At 36.0% G+C, this 20,034-nt stretch overlaps 2 long non-coding RNA genes across 3 annotated transcripts in view; one reads left to right on the top strand and one right to left on the bottom strand.

Annotated features, from left to right (window-relative positions):
- Positions 1-20,034, top strand: part of LOC147846563 (uncharacterized) — a 198,545-nt gene that overhangs the window by 36,629 nt on the left and 141,882 nt on the right. The window lies entirely within an intron of this gene.
- Positions 9,853-20,034, bottom strand: part of LOC141379082 (uncharacterized) — a 59,126-nt gene continuing 48,944 nt past the window's right edge. Inside the window, exons 1-3 of one of the 2 annotated variants that reach the window (XR_015479237.1) lie at positions 14,180-17,960; positions 11,586-12,162; positions 9,861-10,304 (exon numbers count right to left, since the gene is read on the bottom strand). This is a non-coding gene — a long non-coding RNA (uncharacterized LOC141379082). Of the gene's footprint in view, positions 10,305-11,585; positions 12,163-14,179; positions 17,961-20,034 lie in introns of those variants that run through there. The other variant, XR_015479236.1, reaches the window with a different exon arrangement.

The following is a 20,034-nucleotide window of genomic DNA, read 5'->3' as shown; positions in this document are numbered from 1 at the left end:
CCGAGTGTGTGTGTTGCTTAATGTGTTTTACTACTCCGTACAAACACACACACAGACTATTAGACGACACTGAGCTCATTATAAGCGCAGAGTGACTGCCTTATCAGTCATACCTGTACAGATGGACAGCAGAGGAATGAGAGTGAAGGTTGTATAAATGCATCGTAATGAATTTCTTAACTGGGTTCTCCAGAACACACTGCAGATCATGAGCCATGCACGTTTATTGCTTCTTAGGAGGAATAAAATAAACATCAATGAGTCAGTCAGGAAGAGTGTACAGTGTGAAATGAATGAACAGTGTTTGAGTTCGTATTGAGATTTTAATTGCAAAGCCGTTATAGGATTGGTGTAAGATTTACTTATAAACATTTTTTCATTTATAAAAGACAAATATACTAATTTGTTGTAAAGTTTTCGAAATAAGGGGTGCCACGGTGGTGCAGTGGGTAGCACGATCCCCTCACAGCACTAAGGTCGCTGGTTCATGTCCCGGCTGGGTCAGTTGGTGTTTCTGTGTCGAGTTTGCATGTTTTCCCCATGTTGGTGTGGGTTTCCTCTGCATACTCCGGTTTCCCCCACAGTCCAAACACATGCAGTATAGGGGAATTGAAAGAACTAAATTGGCTGTAGTGTGTGAGAAAGAATGTGTATGGGGGTTTCCCAGTACTGGGTTGCAGTTGGAAGCATATAAAACAAAAATATATCCGCTGTGTAAAACACAATGCTTAATTAGTTGGCAGTCCATTCCGCTGTGGCGACCTCTGATAAATAAGGGAGTAATTTTAACCAGACATTTAACACTGAATTTCTAAACGAAAACTAAAGTACTTAAAATAGAATTGTTTCCTATTTTAAAATCATAAACAAATTTTTGTTAATAAAAGTTAAAACTAAGATTGTTAGAGTTCAAATTTTACGTTCGTTTATATCAGCCTTTGTGATTTAGTATGTACTAGTTGCTCATTTACAGCTTTTTAGGACAAATAAAATACAGAAATATAATTTTTTGTCAAATATACTCCATTAATTGATAGCAATTTTTACAAATATTTTGGTCACACTTTACAATAATGTTTATTATTTAATGTTAATTAATGCATTTACTAACATGAACAAACAATGAACAATACATCTACTACTGTATTTGTTCATGTTAGTTAACGTTAGTTCATGAAAATACAGTAGTTCATTGTTAGTTCATGTTAACTCATGGTGCATTAACTAATGTTAACAAGCACGGACTTGGATGTTAATAATGCATTAGTAAATGTTCGATTATGATTAATAAATGCTGTACATGTGTTGTTTATGATTAGTTCATGTTAGTAAATGCATTAACTAATGAACCTTATTGTAAAGTGTTACCAATATTTTATGCCAGTGTATTTTTGTAAAACAAAACAAAAATATTATGCATACTTAAGTAGTATTCTAATTCTACAGCTTTTGCAAAAGTGCTCATTTTAAAGATTGCTTTTGCATTTTCACACTTATCAATAATAAATGTCCAATGAGCAGTCCTTGTGTACAGAGTGATTAAACCCATAGCTTTTAAAGCGTTTAAATGACTTTTGATTTAAAAACAACCACACAAACAATAAATGAGTGAGTAAATCCATTGATTTAAAAATGTTTAGTTGAGTTTACTTAAAAAAGCAATTAAAACCATCACTTTTAAAGCAATAGATTTACATAATTATTATGAATTAATAACAAAAATGATAATAAATCTTTTAAAAATTGTCAACTTGCCAGTTGCAATTTACGACAAGTTTAATCAATTTTCAAATTTGTTTTTATTATTATTATCATTATTATCATCATGATGAAATCTGGGGTTTTCCAACAAGCATCACTCAATTAGATGGATTTGGTTATTGACGATTTGACTCCATCCAAGATCATTTCGTTCTTCAAAACTCATGCGAAAGTTGTTGTCATTGCAACAGTCTAGTAGCTCAAACCTTGGGAGCAGATTTATATAAACAGGATTAGATTTGGTCAGTTCAAGCAAAGATAATACTGATATGTACCAAATTCTGACATTTTCTTACAGTATTAGTTATATATATAAACTCTGATGCTTGTATGTCAGCTTCTGCCGAACTTGTAAGATTGCTTTTGCATTTCTGCATGTAGCAATAATACACGGGTAATAAACCGTGTTTATCAGAGGTGCAGAAGTGTGCAGACAGAACGATTAAAGCCATTGCTTTTAAAGCATTTAGTTTATTTTAAAAAAGCAACTAAAAGTGCTGCTTTAAAAGTGATTAGTTGACTTAAAAAAGTGATTCAACCCATTGTATTTATAGTGTTTAATTGACTTTACATAAAAGCAATGAATAAACCCGTTGTATTAATAGCGATTAATTAATGATTTAAACAAAAATGAAGTGAGGAAACCTGTTGCTTTAAAAGCATTTAGTTGACTTTACTATAAAAAGGGGAGTAAACCTGTTGCGTTTAATCCAAATAGCTTGACATTTTTTTAAAGAGTGAATAAATCTGTTGCATTTAATGCAAACTTCCTCACCTTTTTTTTAAAGAGTGAATAAACCTGTTGCATTTAATGCAAACTTCCTCACCTTTTTTTTAAAGAGTGAATAAACCTGTTGCGTTTAATGCAAATAGCTTGACATTTTTTAAAGAGTGAATAAACCTGTTGCGTTTAATGCAAATTTCCTCACATTTTTTTGAAGAGTGAATAAACCTGTTGCATTTAATGCAAATAGCTTGACATTTTTTTAAAGAGTGAATAAACCTGTTGGTTTCAGTGCAAATTTCCTTACATTTTTTTAAAGAGTGTGTAAACCTGTTGCGTTTAACGCAAATAGCTTGACATTTTTTATAAAGTGAGTTAACCCGTGATCACCCGTTGCTTGATTAAAAGGCATGTAAACCCGATGCTTTAAAATTGATTAACTGACTTGACTTAAAAAGGGGTTAGATCCATTGTCTTTAAAGTGTTATTTGGCGTTACTTTAATACGTGAACAAACTTGCTTCTTTAAAATCGATTAATTGACCTTACCTGAAAATATCTGAGTTGACATGATGCTTTAAAAACGGTTAATTGACCTTTCTGAAACAAAAGTTAAGTAAACCTGTTGCTGTAAAAGTGATTAATTGAATTTATTTAAAAAAAGTTAATTATTATTATTGTCATCTCTTAATATACTTCACTAAACATGTACACATAGACATTACCTACAGTTGAAGTCAGAATTTTTAGCCCCCCCGGTTTATTTTTTTCCCCCTAATCTCGGAGAGAAGCTTTTTTTCACCACATTTCTAAACATATATTAGTTTTAGTAACTCATTTCTAATAACTGATTTATTTTATCTTTGCCATGATGACAGTAAATAATATTTTACCTTATATTTTTCAAGACACTTCTTTACACTTTAAAGTGACATTTAAAGGCTTAACTAGGTTAATTAGGTTAACTTTGCAGGTTATGGTAATTAAGCAAGTTATTGTTTAATGATGGTTTGTTCTGTAGACTAAATGGGCTAATAATTTGGACCTTAAAATGTTTTTAAAAAAATTAAAACTGCTTTTATTCTAGCTGAAATTAAATCAAATAAGACTTTCTTCAAAAGAAAAATTATATCAGACATACTGTGGAAATTTCTTTGCTGTTAAACATCATTTGGGAAATATTTAGAAAAGAAAAAAAAATCAAAGGGGGGCTAATAATTCCAACTTCAACTGTATATGCAATACAACAGCAGGTTAACTATGTATGTATATAATAACTATTATTTAATTGTAACTTTAACCTATAGGGTATATGCAAAAGTAAGCAAAGGGTTCAAAACACTGCACTGTACAAATGTGTAAAATCACCCCGTTTAAGCTCTGTTTTCTTTAAAAACGACTGATCTTCACTGCCTGACTGATATACGATGTAAAGAGGGTCTCAGAATGTACAAGAAGCACTGCATTAAATTACATTGTTCAGCGTCATGTCTTTAAAACACAATAAAATAACTTTACCCCAGTATCTTTAATGGAGTTTGGTGCTAGCCTGCTGATCCTGATGGCGCCTGCATTTAAACGACTTTTCATCTCATTTTACACTTTAGGAACTAAATAAATGCTGATGTCTATTTAACTGATTATATTTTAATGACATTACAACATCGATGCTGTAAAAGAAACCATATAAAATTGAAAATAGTCACCGTTCACTGGAGGTTTAACAGTATGGGAAGAAACACTGTGCATATACACCATTTGCAATAATGTACACCTTTTGAAACACGTGCTTTGAAACAATAATTCTTGTAAAAGGCGCTATACAAATAAACTTGAATTGAATTGAATCAGCATAATCAAATCAGATTCCCTAAAACAAACACTGATGCTTCCACGTCAGCTTCTGCCAAACTCGTAAGATTGCTTTTGCATTTATGCATGTAGCAATAATAAACGGCTAATGCGATATCTAATGAGCAGTGTTTATCAGAGGTGCAGAAGTGTGCAGACAGAGTGTCTCCGTCTCAATCCGCCCACAGGAGCTGCTCAGGTGAGTCACAGCGCAGGGTGAGGTTCGATACCGCGACCCGTCCACACTCCCCTATTCTCTAGCACACACAGAGGGTTTCTAGTGCCAACACAACACTACAGTGATTCACACACACTGTAAGATAAGATACAGCTGCTCGCTATCTCCAGTGGAAACCAATTACAGACACTTTACACAAACCATTGCATGGCTGGGATTCTGCCGATAACATGCAGCCAAATTGAGATATGAAATTAAAGGCTTTAAAGATTAGTGTATCTGACAGCTCCAAGACTCATAAAGCCAGTAAAATAAGTGCCGAGATGAAAGATGTGCTGAGTCAGATACTTCAAAAGGAGAAATCATTTATGGCTAATCTAAGAAATGTTTTGGTTTGCAAAAAAAAAAAAAAAGGCAATTGTTTAATCTCTGTTGTGTCTGTCATGAAGCCATCAGGGTGAAAGGATAGAAAATTAAACATCTCGTAATAATGTGTCGAATGCGTTCAGACAAAATTATTCTAATGTAAGCTCATACATTCCTAACAATTAAACATTGTATGTTACATGTTTATTTTTTGGGTAATTTTGAACCCAAAACTGTGTATGTAACTTGGTGAAGTTTATTTATAAACTAATTTTGAGAGGAGCACGTGCTTATGATTGATAGCAGCTGGTCCTCATTAGCTAACGCATCATTCACCAATCAGACGACTCCTAAATCACTATGAATAACCCGAGTATCTTACCTTAGCCATCTTCGTCTTGAAGAATCCCTCCTTCCACTGCTACTCCTCCCATTTCCTTGTCAGGGCAACACAAGGGCCTAATGGTTAGCATCATTGCCTCACAGCAAGAATGTCACTGGCTCAGATCTTACGTGACCAAGTTGGCATTTCTGTGTGGAGTTAACGCATGCGATTAATTTTCAATAATTAATGCGTTAAAAAAATTAACGCAATTAACACAGTTGCAGGTTTTTTTTACTTCCTGTTGTGGTGGATGTGTGTTTAACATGTAAGAAATGTGGATAAGACCAAGGAAGCACTTTTTGAAGGCAAGTTCCAGTATAAAACAATTAGTCGCATCACAGGTTATCCAGAGTTTCATGCAATTTCAGGTGTTTCATTTTTAACTTTCGACTTCTGTTGTAAGTTGATACCGCATGGCGAACAGAAAGAAAATCCTCCGCATTTCGTGACTCAGTGTTGCTTTAAGGTAGTAAAATCACTGCTTAGGCCACACGGTAGAATTTTAATAAGAGTATAATCTTAATCATATTAAAACCGGAGTATTGGTGTCTTATGTGAATGTATTCAGAACGTCTGGTGAAGTCGCGAGCTGTCAAAGACAGGGCATTACTCTGCCTTTCAGCATGAGCCCTCCAAGTTTAGCGTGTTTCCTCATTAAACGCAATGGAAAAAATTACAATTAATCACGATTAATTTTTTTTTAAAAGGTGCGAATAATTAGTTAATTTTTTAATCGATTGACAGCACTAATATATATATATATATATATATATATATATATATATATATATATATATATATATATATATATATAATTATTATTTTTTTCCTTATAAGGAGCTGAGCCGCCCTAAAATGAAAATCCTAAAATCGCCTCTGACCTCAGTTTGACGTCTCATCTAAAAGATTTAACTCAAAAATTGAAGGCAGCAACAAATCTTTTACATGAGACTGCATACATTTGGACTGTTTTGAGCAGTCCTGTTATCGATTCATAGGATTTTATGTACAATAATTCCAGTATTAAAACTAGTTATTCAGAGTATTAACTTTCATGTAATGACTGTATAATTATCAGATAAGAAATCTCATTTAATATTTATTTAGCTTTTTTTAGTTAATTAATTTGCAATGCCAAATAATAAACTTTTTAACATTAATAAAATAGGTATAAATGCAGTAAAACCACAGTAAAACATGTTGTTTTTTGTTGAAGATGGCCGAAATTTCAAATATTGACTGTACTAATGTAATATTTGTGGTATACCTGTGATCTGTTTTGCTTGCAGAGGATGCTCGTAATAATCTATTTTTAGTTGAAGGGATTCCCGAGCTTCATGCGTACAGTTACGGGCGTGTTTTCATTGCAGCACTGAGTAGCGTTGCAAAATATACACATTCCACGCATTTCACCTGTCAAACATACCTGCTGGCCTTGTTTTTATACGCTTGAGAGAATATTCTGGAGAATTCGTCGTGCACAAATGCGTAAACGCTTTTTTAAAGATGCATTCCTGTAATAAGATCCTTTACCATTTGATATAATATAGCCTGCCTGTTTCTGTCTCTTACGCAACTGTCATTTTTGTGCAAAACGAATGAATCATCGGTTGGGATTGGGCTTGTCAAACATCCAGTGCTTAGCTAAGAGTTTACATAAGGAAATGTTATTAAATAATTGCTTTCGTAACTCAGTTATAACACAGCATAAATTAGTATTTTAATATTGTAATTAATATTTTTAGGGCAGCAAGGTGGCTCAGTGGTTAGGCAAGGACCTGAAGACATAGTACCACAGCAAGAAGGACCCTGGTTTGAGTCCCAGCTGGGTCAGTTGGCATTTCTGTGTTTGCATGTTCTCCCCGTGTTTACAAGGGTTTCCTCAAGGTGCTCCGGTTTCCCCCACTGTCCAAACACATGCGCTATAGGGGATTTGATCAACTAAATTGGCCGTAGTGTGTGAGTGAATGACATTGTGTATGGGTGTCCCCCAGTACTGTGTATTGGCTGAAAGGGCATCCACTGCGTAAAACATATGCCGGAATAGTTATTTTGGAATAGGCGACCCCTGATAAATAAGGGACTAAGCTAGTGTAAAATTAATGAATTATTTTTGTTTTTTATTCATTTCTCACTGGATGTATATATTTTGGTGCATTTAAACAAAGTTTTATTAAACAGTTATGATAATTAAATTAAGAGTTTAGTCATCTAATACAGAGGTTCTCAAAGTGGGGGTCGGGATCCCCCGACAATGAAGGGGGGTCGCCTGGTGATTTTCAAAAATCAATTAATTTTTATTAAACCTTAAGACTTTCTGTATTTTATCAATAACCTAAAGATGAGAAAAAATAGTCGTTTATAGTTACTATAAACTATATAGTTACTATAGTAGCTTATAGTTGCTAGTTCTATTGGATTGCAACTTCTCTGGTAATTACATTATACTAAAGACACAGCAATAATGTCAGATGCAGATTGATTTAATTACACCAGGTTAAACTTTCTGGCCCATTTACAGCACTGACATACATAAAAAAAACAACAACGAATAGACTTGGGTCTATTGGTGTGTGTGTGCGTCATTGCATACAAGCTTTCTGTATTTATAACCACCACCTCAGAGAATATTGGGGGTAACGAGTCACTGGCATTCTCATTTTGGGGGTCGCGGGCTGAAAAGTTTGGGAACCCCTGATCTAACACACTCAAATAAAATTAGGCCTAACAAATAAGATGTGAGTTTTCATTTAAAACACATTGGATATATGGTGTGGGATATAGAGTTGCATTAATTTGGCCCCTCGGATGTTAAGTAAAATAATCTCATAGAATTCAGTTTAATTGGATCTGGCTTTTTACTACAGATAAACATATTTATATGGTATTCATCATTCTTTTTAACTCATTAAATTTAATAATGTTTGATTTTAACATATTTTGAGGCAACACGGTGGATCAGTGGTTAGCCCTGTCGCCTCACAGCAAGAAGGTTACTGGTTCAAGTCCCGGCTGGGTCAGTTGGCATTTCTGTGTGGAGTTTGCATGTTCTCCCCGTGTTGCCTTGGGTTTCCTCCTGGTGCTCCGATTTACCCCACAGTCCAAACACATGCTTATAGAAACTACTGGCCAAACTGGTCAGATTTACATATAGTCAGTGAAACACTTTTCAGTGTTTATTAAACTCATTTGGTCATCGTCTGTTTCTTTTAAAGTCTTTAAAGTTAATATTAAGCCTTGAAGGGCTAATACTTAATTTAATTCATAGGGCATATCAGTCAATAAATATAATTCAATAATTCATATAAAGCATAAAACGTCATAAATATTAACATATTAATTAGAATAAAATTAACATCCGCACCGGAAAAAGAATATTTAGCCCAGCCTTGTAAGCTCAATTTGAACAAGAAAAAATATTCATCCTAAAACATGAAATAAATGTTATAGAAACCAAAATTTAACTTTCTCAAGCATCAACATATTGTTACAACACCAACTTATATATATTTGATTGTATTTCTTAAAAAGTAATGCTTCAATTAAAGATCTGCCAGATAGAACCTTATAATTCCAAGTGGAAAATGACTTTTCAGAATGAGAAGGTTCTATCTGCTGTAACCGTGGTTTATTTACTCCAATTTGCAAGTGTAAGAGAACTGTGATAATTTACATTTAGAGAACCCTTAGAGTCTCTGTCATGTTAATGTATGAAAGAGATCTGTCACACACATACTGTTTGCTATATGAAATGCAAAAACTTTAAAGCTCAATATCTCAAAATCATTCAGAACGCAGATACAACCTTATAATTCTAAGGTGACGATATGTTCGGTGGCTAAAATATTATTTTAATAAATAAATCTTAAAATGGAATAAATCTGTTTTGTTTTAAATGCGCCAAAATACATTGCCTATATTCACTGAGAAATGGAAAAAATATTAATTTTCAAAATGTGGTGTATTCAGTTATGCTGAGCACTGTATGCTTTTAAATAACAGATTTAATCCCTTTACTTCACCTGCTCACATGAACAGGGAAGATTTAAATAGCTTGACAAACTTTTTTTTGTTCAAAAGCATTCCTTTATTATTGACCTCGCTCATTTTAGACAGGAATGCTGAGATTTGAAGGATGGGTTGATTAAGTTTAGCGTTGCTGTCACTTTGAGCTGTTTTTAACAGATTCTTCAGGTGAAGAATTTTCTTGAAATTTTTACCTATTTTTGAAGTCTCTGAAGCAATATCTTAGCATTCTCCGAAGATTTGTTTGGCAGGTCATCATTTTCTGACATGCACAGAACGCTAAAAGGACGTAACTTTGAGCGTGTTTACGTGAAATGTAACCCTAACCTTTAAAGCAAGATTTATGTAGGCTGAGAGAAACTCCCTTAGGAAAATTACTATAGTAACCACCAAAATACTACGTTTATTAGTAAACACCTGTGATGCCTTTAGGGACAGTTGACCTAAAAATGAATACTCTGCCATCATTTACTCACTCTTGACTTCTTCCAAACCTGTTTGAGTTTCTCCTATATTGAATGCTAAAGAATATATTCTGAAGAAAACCTGCAACCATTGACTTCCATGTTTAATTCAATTCATCTTTATTTCTGTTGCACTGTTACAGTGTAGATTGTGTCAAAGCAGCTCAACATAGAAGTTCTAGTAGATGTAAACAGTGTCAGTCCAGTTTTCATAGTTAAAGTTCAGTTCAGTTCAGTTCAGTTCAGTTCAGTTCAGTTCAGTGTGGTTTAATTTCCACTGCTGAAAGTCCAAACGCTGAAGAGCACATCTATTAATGCGCAGCTTCACAGGTCCCAAACCAAGCAAGCCAATGGTGACAGCGAAACAAACTTCACCAATTGACGAAAGTGAAAGAAAAAAAACCTCAAGAGAAACCAGGCTCAGTTGGGCATGACCATTTCTCCTCTGACCAAACCTCTTGTGCAGAGCTGAACACAAGACGTCAATCGTGGAGAAGCTGCAGGTGTGAGTAGGTCACCGGCGGGTGTTCCGGTTTCAGGTTTGGGAAAACTAGAGGTAAAGTAAATAGTGAGTAAATGTAATTTTTGGCTATATACAGTTAAGGTCAGAATTATTCACCCCACTTTGAATTGTTTTTCTTGTTTTAAGCATTTCCTAAATGATGTTTAACAGAATCAGGAAGTTTTCACAGTATGTCTGATAATATTTATTCTTCTGGAGAAAGTCTTATTTGTTGTATTTCGGCTAGAATAAAAGCAGATTTAATTATTATTATTATTTTTTTTTACAATTTTAAGGTCAAAATTATTAGCCCCTTTAAGCTGTTTTTTTTTTTTTGATAGTCTACAGAACAAACCATCGTTATACAATAACTTGCCTAATTACCCTAACCTGCCTTAACCTAATTAACCTAGTTAAACCTTTAAATGTCACTTTAAGCTGTATAGAAGTGTCTTGAAAAATGGCAAAGATAAACTAAATCAGCTATTAGAAATGATTTATTAAAACTATTATGATTAGAAATGTGTTTAAAAAATACTTTCTCTATTAAACAGAAATTAGGGGGAAAAAACAGGGGCTGATAATTCAGGGGGGCTAATAATTCTGAATTCAACTGTATATATATATATATATAATTATATATATAATTTAATACTGACAACAAATTACATATTACAGCATTAAGTTTTCTTCAGTAGAACACTTTGTACAGTCAAAGAGCTTAGAATGACCGAGAGGCGACACTCTAGTGTAATTTGGTAAACAGCCACTAGAGGGCGCGGCGGCCATTTTGGAATGAAAATTCCAATAGAACAACAGCATATTATAAGTCTGTAAAATAAACTATTAAAAGTGCTGATGATTGTGATAATAAGTGTTGTATTGTCGTCTTTCAGTTTTAATGCGCTTTTTAAATAAATAAATAAAAAACAAAGTAGCTGCTTGCCATCGCGACAGTAATGAGATCCAATGGACAGCCGATCGCTTTCACTACAAAATGGCGGAATCCAGGGCTGTTGCTGGGCGCTGCTGTTGCAATGGAACGTTCTATTGAGTGTTGCCTCTTGGTCATTCTAAGCTCTTTGGTACAGTATTATGACATTTGTTTATATTTCTATAGTTCTAGTATCTCCATAGCAACTATAGAATTACCACAGATTAATAGATGAGTACTTTCCTATGTTATTATGGTATCAAAATATTACAGTATATAAATGACAGCAGTATTTTTCATGTGTGTTTCCACCAGTGCGTCAGTGTATTAACAGATTAAGCTGTGATGTACGTGTTCAGTCACTCACTCATACTCATGAATTAGTTATCTAACACCTGTGTTTGTTTTGATCAGTCAGTGTCCTCTCTCGCTCAGCTCCGCGTGGCTGTGGATCTGCTGTCAGGATAACGGATATGATAGTAGAAGTAGATCAGTGTTAGTCATGATGTGCAGGTGACGCCGCTCACGTACCGCAGCTGGTCAATGTCCAGCCTGAAGAAACAGAGGCGCCATTAAAACTGCCTTTCTTCATACTTCTGTAATATTAAGTGTTGCAACAGTGCCTTACCTTTTAGTACTAATAATGTAGTAATGCTGTTGTGATTATTTTTATATGCTTTCAAATGCTTTAAAGGAGACCTATATGTGCATTTTTGCAAGATGTAAAATAAGTCTGATGTCCCTAGAGTGTGTGTGTGTGACGTTTCAGCTCAAAATACCACACAAGTAATGTTTTCTAACTCTCTGAATCTGACCCTTTTAGGCTTTGATCCTAAATTGTGGCATTCTGGTGACTGTCGCTTTAAATTCAAATGAGACTGTGCTCTATTCAGAAGAGGGCGGAGCTACAATTGCCTGTAAGCTGCAACCCAAATGGTACACTATACACTATGCACTCATGCACTATATGCACTTACCAGAGATGTATAAAGTACTAGAGACCCATACTTAAGTAAAAGTACAAGTGCTTTATCAAAAATTGACTTGAGTAGAAGTAGAAGTGCTCTTTAAGCACCATACTTAAGTGGAAGTACAAAAGTATTCAACATTTTTTGTACTTAAGTATTGCAAGTAGTTTATTTCAAAATTTACTACTCAAGTACTGAAAGTAAAAGTACAAGTATTGTGTAATGTAGTTATTAAAGAAAGCAGTCAAAATACACTAATTGTTTTGTTTATTTTAAATATCTTTTTTGGGGTACTTAAGCAGAACGAAAAGAAACATGGCTTATGATACTGTTTTTCTCTGTAAATAGTTTCTATGGTACAAGAGCTCACATCGTCAGGCCCTTTTACCAGAAAATGCCTTCACTGATGAGATAATTCAGCATGTTCACTTACATACATACTCTCTCTCTCTCTCTCTCTCTCTCTCTCTCTCACACACACACACACACTGCCCTGCACACACCTAAATGTACACTCTCTCCCACTCTCTCCCCACTCTCACACATTCATACACTCTCACACACACAGTTCTCTCTCTATCTCTCTCTCCCTCACACACTCATTTTTGTGAATTGTGGGGACATTACATAGGTTGCAATTGTTTTTACACTCTCTCTTACACACACACACACACACTGTTGTTTTCTCTTACGCACACATTATTTACTCTCACACACACACACAAAGACACACTCACACTTTGGGAGTTTTGAAGTTTGATTGGTTAATACCACAATAAACAGAAGTTCTGTCTTCTGGAAGCACTCGTGAAACTAAACTAAACAAGCAAACTAAATCCTGCTTCACAAATTCACTTGATTTTGATTTTATTGTAAAAAAAACAGGAAAATGTGTATATTACTGTGTTAAATGAAAATCTGAAATATTTTATGGCTTATGGCTATGATTTAGTAATAATTGTTATTTATTTTTATCATGTTTTTAATGAAATTGGTCTTACAGTTCATATTTTCTGTAGTATATTTATTAATTCTGGTACATTTACCATAAACCAACATCTCAACCATTTGGTAGAGGCTGATATTTTAGAAATAATGTGATGTGTTGAATAAAAATGCTCTGATTGTGTTAACTAGCGACATTAGGAGTTAAGAAATGCAATCAAAGAAATTCTATTGCTTTTGTCTTGGTGTGACAGTTAAAGGGTTTTTTGTAATAAAATTTTGTCCTTTAATACAGCAGTCAGATATACGAACTGTGCCCTTAATTTGACCTGCTCAAAGAAAACACTCTTCCTGGATGTATCAAACAAAACTCATGCACAGAAGACAGCACGAGCATTTACAGCTAATAAACTCATGTCAATATTATCCCGCCTGCTTTTTGAGCGCTGACAGGCGGGTCTTACACGGCTATGATTGGTTATTGTCCTCAACAGAAAGGGCTTTAGAAATATAAGCGCTGTTCACCCATGGCGGGAAGAATACGCGATTATCACAGGTAATAGACACAGTAGAGAAAACTTAATTGCACATGAGGCATGTCTGGATCCACAGCTTTAACTGCTAAGAAGAGAGGAAAAGTTACCTTACAAACTGGCCAGCGGGTCAAATGTCCAAAGTGAGAGAGCGAGAGATAGGCAGAGGTGTATTTTTACAACATTTCTCCCTAATAGTAAACTAGCGGCTGATATGCTGTGCCGCCTCGCCCTCGCGCCTCCGTCCTTCGCCATAGTATTGCGACATCGCGCATAGGAGATAAATGACGTCATCACGTAATCACCGGTTATGACCTATTACTGAACTGATATCAATCATTTTGACACCCCTAGTAACGAGTAACGATGCAGCACATAAAAAATCTATCGGAGTAAAAGTATTAAACTCATGGAAAATATGTACTTAAGTAAAAGTGGAAGTAGGAGAAAAAAATAATACTCCAGTAAAGTACAGATACTGCCTTTTAGTACTTAAGTACAGTAGTGAAGTAGTTCTACTTCGTTACTATACATCTCTGGCACTTACACACTCAACAGCATAATATATGTACGTAGTGTGGTCCCAAATGGAGCACTAATGTTTTTTATTAAGCAAAAATTTTACTAAGCAAACATTTTTTTTTTATTAAATAAAGAAAAGATTCATGCAGCTTCTTCTACCGCAGTACATTTAGTTTTTACAGTTGAAATTTGGCGCCAGTTAATCAGGAAGTGGCGATTTTATTCTCTCTGAATCATTGGATGGAAACGCTGCTTAATTTGCACGTCGTTTATGCGATAATCCAGTTTTGCACATTAGGTTAATTCGCATTTTTGGATGAAAACAGCTAATGACTTGCCCAATTACCCTAACTTGCTTAATTAACCTAGTTAAGCCTTTAATTGTCACTTTAGGCTGAATACTAGTATCTTGAAGATTATCTTATCAAATATTATGTGCTGTCCTCATAGCAAAGACAAAATAAATCAGTTATTAAAAGTGAGTTATTAAAACTATTGTTTAGAAATTTGTTGAATTGTTTTTAATTCCATTAAACAGAAATTGGAAAAAATCATAGACTGTAAAATATATGGACGTAGTATCCGTGACGTCACCCATAGGTTTCTAAAGAGCGCAAAAGAAGCCACAAGTAGGCGCGGCCAACCGTCGACATTTTGTTCACGCGGCATCACACACACGGCGAGATACCAAACAAGGACAAAGAGGCGGAGAGTGAGCAGAGCTACAGACACCTGCTAGCATTTAGCTTGGACCTGGCTCAGACACACTTTACTTTGCGAAAAACGCTTAATACTATCACCTGTGACTCGTTTGTATTCTGACCACTTGTGCTGGATTGTATACTATATCAATAAAGTGTTTAGCATTTTAAAAACACTGCTGTAATACATTGAGCCACTAAATGTTGTTTTTCAACAGGAGGAAAACGCAAATTACTTACAAACACCTTCAGATATAGTCTGTGTTAGTTAATGTAAGACTATTGATGAACTCCAGCATAACACTGTATGACGACGCTTCAGATGACTGTTCTAGAGCCTACAGCTAATCAATTCGTCAGATTCTGGAGTGCATTACAGCTGTAAATATAAATATAAACAATAAATGATCTTAAATAAAACAAATACATGTATAGAGATGGTATATAAGTATATAACTTTACTCACATGTGAAACGGAGGCCACGTGAATGGTTTGTGAGCACAATTAAGTGCACTCAGCATGCCATGCCATTTAATAATTGTAGGAAACAAGTCCAAAAGGCAGTTGACTGTGTAAAGCCACATAAAACAACACAGAAATACGATAAATATGCCGAGTTCAGTGGCTAATCTGCAGGAGTCAACTGAGGTGACGTGACGGCGACCAACGAGACCTAGCTGTCACTCAAGTGGCCACTCCCTTAATTATGCAAACTTAATGTAACTTAATATAAAGGAAACGGATGAGTTATTAAATAATTCACCCCCTCACAGTTGTCATGAAGGGTAATATTAGCTGTATTAACCAAAATCTTTTTTTGTACCAGGCTGTAAACATCTTTTTTTCTGCTGTAAAGTTGGCCATTCTAACAGTGGGTTCAATTGAAATTTGCTCTATTTTGGAGCCAGGAGCAGCCAGGACTAGCGGAATTTCCCATGAATTGCAGTTTTAGTTACTTCCGTATTGGCTTCCTGAGGGAGAGCGGGAGGTTGCTGCTGGAAAAAAATATACAGGTGGGCAAATAATTCAGAAGGGCTGAGTACACATTGCCAAAATATACATAGCAGAAAATAAAATATAATATAAACAGCAACAATAAAGGTTAAAATAACAGTATAAACAGATTCTTTCTCTCTGTTTCTCTCTCTCAGCAGGTTACGCGGCCTCGACTGACGTCCCCTAGGCCCAGACGTCTGTCCCGGAGCCTGATCCCTCCTGCTGGCCTCTTCACTCTGAACAATGAGCACAGGACCTGTTCGAGGCCAGTCTTACACACACACTGAGAATATCCCCTGCTGAGTTTTTGTGTATAAAAACATGAGTCAATGAGCTTAAGGCCCCGTTTACACTAGTTCGTTTTAGTTTTAAAATGGCGTTTTAGAATGAAAACAATTCACGTCCACACTAGCGTTTCACCAAGCGCTTCTGAACAGCTCTCCGTCTACACCTTAACGCTGAAAACGCACATCACGTGACCACACACACACTTTCGGGCAAGCCTCTCATCTACCCAGATGAGAGCTCTGCTCGTCGGACTGCTCATCAAGCATCTCCCGCTGGATCTCATCTCACTATATTTATTAAACGTGATATTTCATTTATCTAGTTGTCTATATCTAACGACATATTCCCCGACTTTGGTCATTGGAATCTATGACTTGTTCTCAGGTAACGTGTTTTGGCTGAGCGCAAAGTTAATGTAACCACGTAGCCTATTCTGTATATTGACTGATCGCTTGCCTTTATTTCCTAAAATGTATAAACTTATTGTATGTTATACTTTTATTATGGCCATTATTGATTATTAAAACTGATATTCAGCAAGAGAGAGGGTATATGTTTCATATTTTCACTGAAATTGAAAGGAGGCAGTTGTTATAGGCTCCGTTTTGTTATTAATATCCACACAGTGAAGATGACGCTCATATGTGCAGCACGACGCCTCAACATTTCTGCTGTCTGTTATTAAGTTGCTAATATCAAAATGAAAATAGGCAGTTCCTTAAATCTTGTTTTCATTTTGTTGAGAAAGTGAAACAACGTTGCCAGGGTGATGTGAATGAAGTTATAAAGTACACTGTTCCCTTTGAAGATTTACCCATGTCCTCAGTCTTTTCCATATCAAACTGAAGAAGGGGCATACCTGTCAACCCTCCCGTTTTTCCTGGGATTCTCCTGTATTTTACTGTTCTATCCCGCTATCATCCCGTAAAGATATTTTCCCGTATTTCTCCCGTATTTTCAGTCTTTCTCTAAACAGCCGAGTCTCCCTATACGCAACCCATACCACCGAACCACCAGGGGTCACCCTATGCTCCAAAACAAGAGTCTTCTGTGCTTTCGCTTTGTTTAGGAATGAAAACACTTATAAATAAATATTAAAAACGGCACGATTCCATTTCCTTTAGATTACAGGTGCCGTCGCCCGTCCTATACAATCCTCAAAACAGTGATATAATGGTGCGTGACTGTCAGCTGACGTGCTCCATAGTGATAAACAGATGCTGTTTCCCAAACGGATTCTGTACTCGCGATTTGAAGCGGAGAAAAAGTCTGGCTTTTGGGTGGGTGTTTGAACAGATATGTAAAACATAATTCATAATAATAACATATAAACATGTCGATCTTGGTGGTTTTTTTCCCCAAACACAACTAATTTCGTCTTAAATGAGCACAAAAATGGGGGAATCGCTTATTTTGGTGGGCATATTCCTTATTTCACCTCTCAATGTTGACAGGTATGGGAGGGGGAGACTGCAGCTTTGATCAAACTTGCGAAGTCTGAACTTACAAGAAGAAGATGGAGGACTGAACTGTGTGTGTTAGGCTACTTAATATTGAGGAAAATCCCCAATCATAAAGGCGAATGTCGGCAGCCCCGCCTCCGTTTTCAGATGTCTCAGTTTTCCCCAATCCACACTGAGATGGAGCAGCAGCAATTTAGAATGTAAACAGCCTCTCCAGCGTTTCCAAAACGCTCCATTTTCGGCGCTCGAAAACTGCGGCGTAGTGTGGACGGATGGCGTAACCGTAGCAAAACGTATGCGTTTTAAAAAGAAAATGCACTAGTGTAAACGGGGCCTAACTCTCTCTGATCTTCACCTTCTCTTTCTCCCTCAGCCTTTGTCTTTCTCCTCTCTCTGTTTTTTCAGAGCTCTTATTGTCTTGTAATCTTCTCCCCCACTTTTAGTTTTGTCTATATATTTGTATGTATACTATTTCCCTACATCCACACATCATTTAAAAGTTTTTTTGATTGATTGGATGTGGGAGTTGATTTAGCCCTTTTAATAAATCCTAATTCATTAATTAATATGTCTTGATATGCTGTACGTGTTTATATATACATACAGTTGAAACCAAAAGTTTACATACACTGTATAAAAAGGCATATAACTGTTTAAAAAAAGTCAGATGTTAATGTGACTAAACTTTTTAGGTAACTTAGGATTATCAAATGTGTTTCTGTTATGCCTAATAGCAGAATTATGAGATATTTTTGAGAAATTGTTATAACTCTTCTTGAAAGTCAAGTTTACATACAATAAGATTATTCTGCCTCTGAAAAAGCTCAGATGATGGTATTAAGGTTTTGGAAGTTTCTGATTGGCTAATTGACAACATTTGAGTTAATTGGAGGCACAACTGTATCCTGCATCCTGTGGTCTGATGGAAGTAAGATTGAACTATTTGGCCATAATGAGCAGTGTTACATTTGGAGGACAAAGGGGAAATCTTACAAGCCTAGAAACACCATCCCAACTGTGAAGTATGGGGACGGCAGCATCATGTTGTGGGGCTGTTTTGCTGCAGGAGGGACTGGTCCACTTCACAGCATAGATGGCATCATGAAGAAAGAACATTATGGAGAAATACTGAAGCAACATCTCAAGACATCAGCCAGGAAATTAAAGCTTGGCCACAAATGGGTCTTCCAAACAGACCATGACCCTAAGCATACTGCCAGATTAGTTTAAATTGGCTTTAAGAACAACAGAGTGAATGTTTTGTAGTGGCCATCACAAAACCCTGACCTCAATCCTATAGAAAATTTGTGGGCAGAGTTTAAAAAGCTTGTGCAAGCAAGACAGCCTACAAATCTGACTCTGTTACACCAATTCTGTCTGGAGCAATGGGCCAAAATTCCAGCAAACTATTGTGAGAAGCTTGTGGAAGGATACCCCAAACACTATATACATTATACAGTTTAAAAGCAAAGCTTAAAAAATACCAAGAAAATGTATGTAAGCTTTTGACTGTCTTGGTGCTCCAGGATTGGCCAGCCCAGTCAGCAGACATGAACATTATTGAGCATGTCTGAGGTAAGATGGATGAGGAGGCATTGAATTCCATTCATTGCCATTCCAGATGACTTTATTAATCAGTGATTTGAGTCATGTCAGAGATGTATGGATGCAGTCCTCCAAGCTCATGATGGAGTCAGACACAATATTCATTCTGTTTAATATAAATATAAATAACGTGCAAATATATATAAATAAAAATGTATAAAAATGTGTAATATATATAAATATATATGGTATTTCTGGGTGGCACAATGGTGCAGTGGTTAGCACTGTCGCCTCACAAAAAGAAGATCGCTGGTTTGAGTACCGGCTGGGTCATTGGGCCTTCCAGTGTGGAGTTTGCATGTTCTTCTCATGTTGGTGTGGGTTTCCTCCGGGTGCTCCGGTTTCCCCCACAGTCCAAACACATGCGCTATAGTGGAGCTGAATTAATTGAATTGGCCGTAGTGTATGAGTGTGTGTGAATGTGAGTGTGTATGGGTGTTTCTCAGTACTGGGTTGCAGCTGGAAGGGCTGTGTAAAACATATGCTGCAATTGTTGGTGGTTCATTCCGCTGTGGTGACCCGTGATGAATAAATTGTTCTGCATGTCTATATGTGTGTGTGTTTATGTGTGTGTGTGTGTGTGTGTGTGTGTGCTCGTGTAACATGTAATTATGAGAGCAGAATGGCCTGAAACAAAGCATCAGAGCAGCATTTGACGCTGTGCATTATATAGTGTGGGAATGAGGACATGGGAAGCTCTCCTGTACTGAACGTTTTACACTGATGGACTCGAGGGACCCGAGCGTCAGATGCTAAGGTGTTCTGTCCGTGTGTCTCCTTTATTCCTCTGCACTATCACATCACAAAACACAGTCATAAACA

Source organism: Danio rerio, chromosome 2 (assembly GCF_052040795.2).
Source record: "Danio rerio strain M-AB ecotype USA chromosome 2, GRCz13ab, whole genome shotgun sequence".
In the NCBI taxonomy this organism is placed as follows: Eukaryota; Metazoa; Chordata; class Actinopteri; order Cypriniformes; family Danionidae; genus Danio; species Danio rerio.
This window is presented reverse-complemented; position numbering and strand designations above follow the sequence as displayed.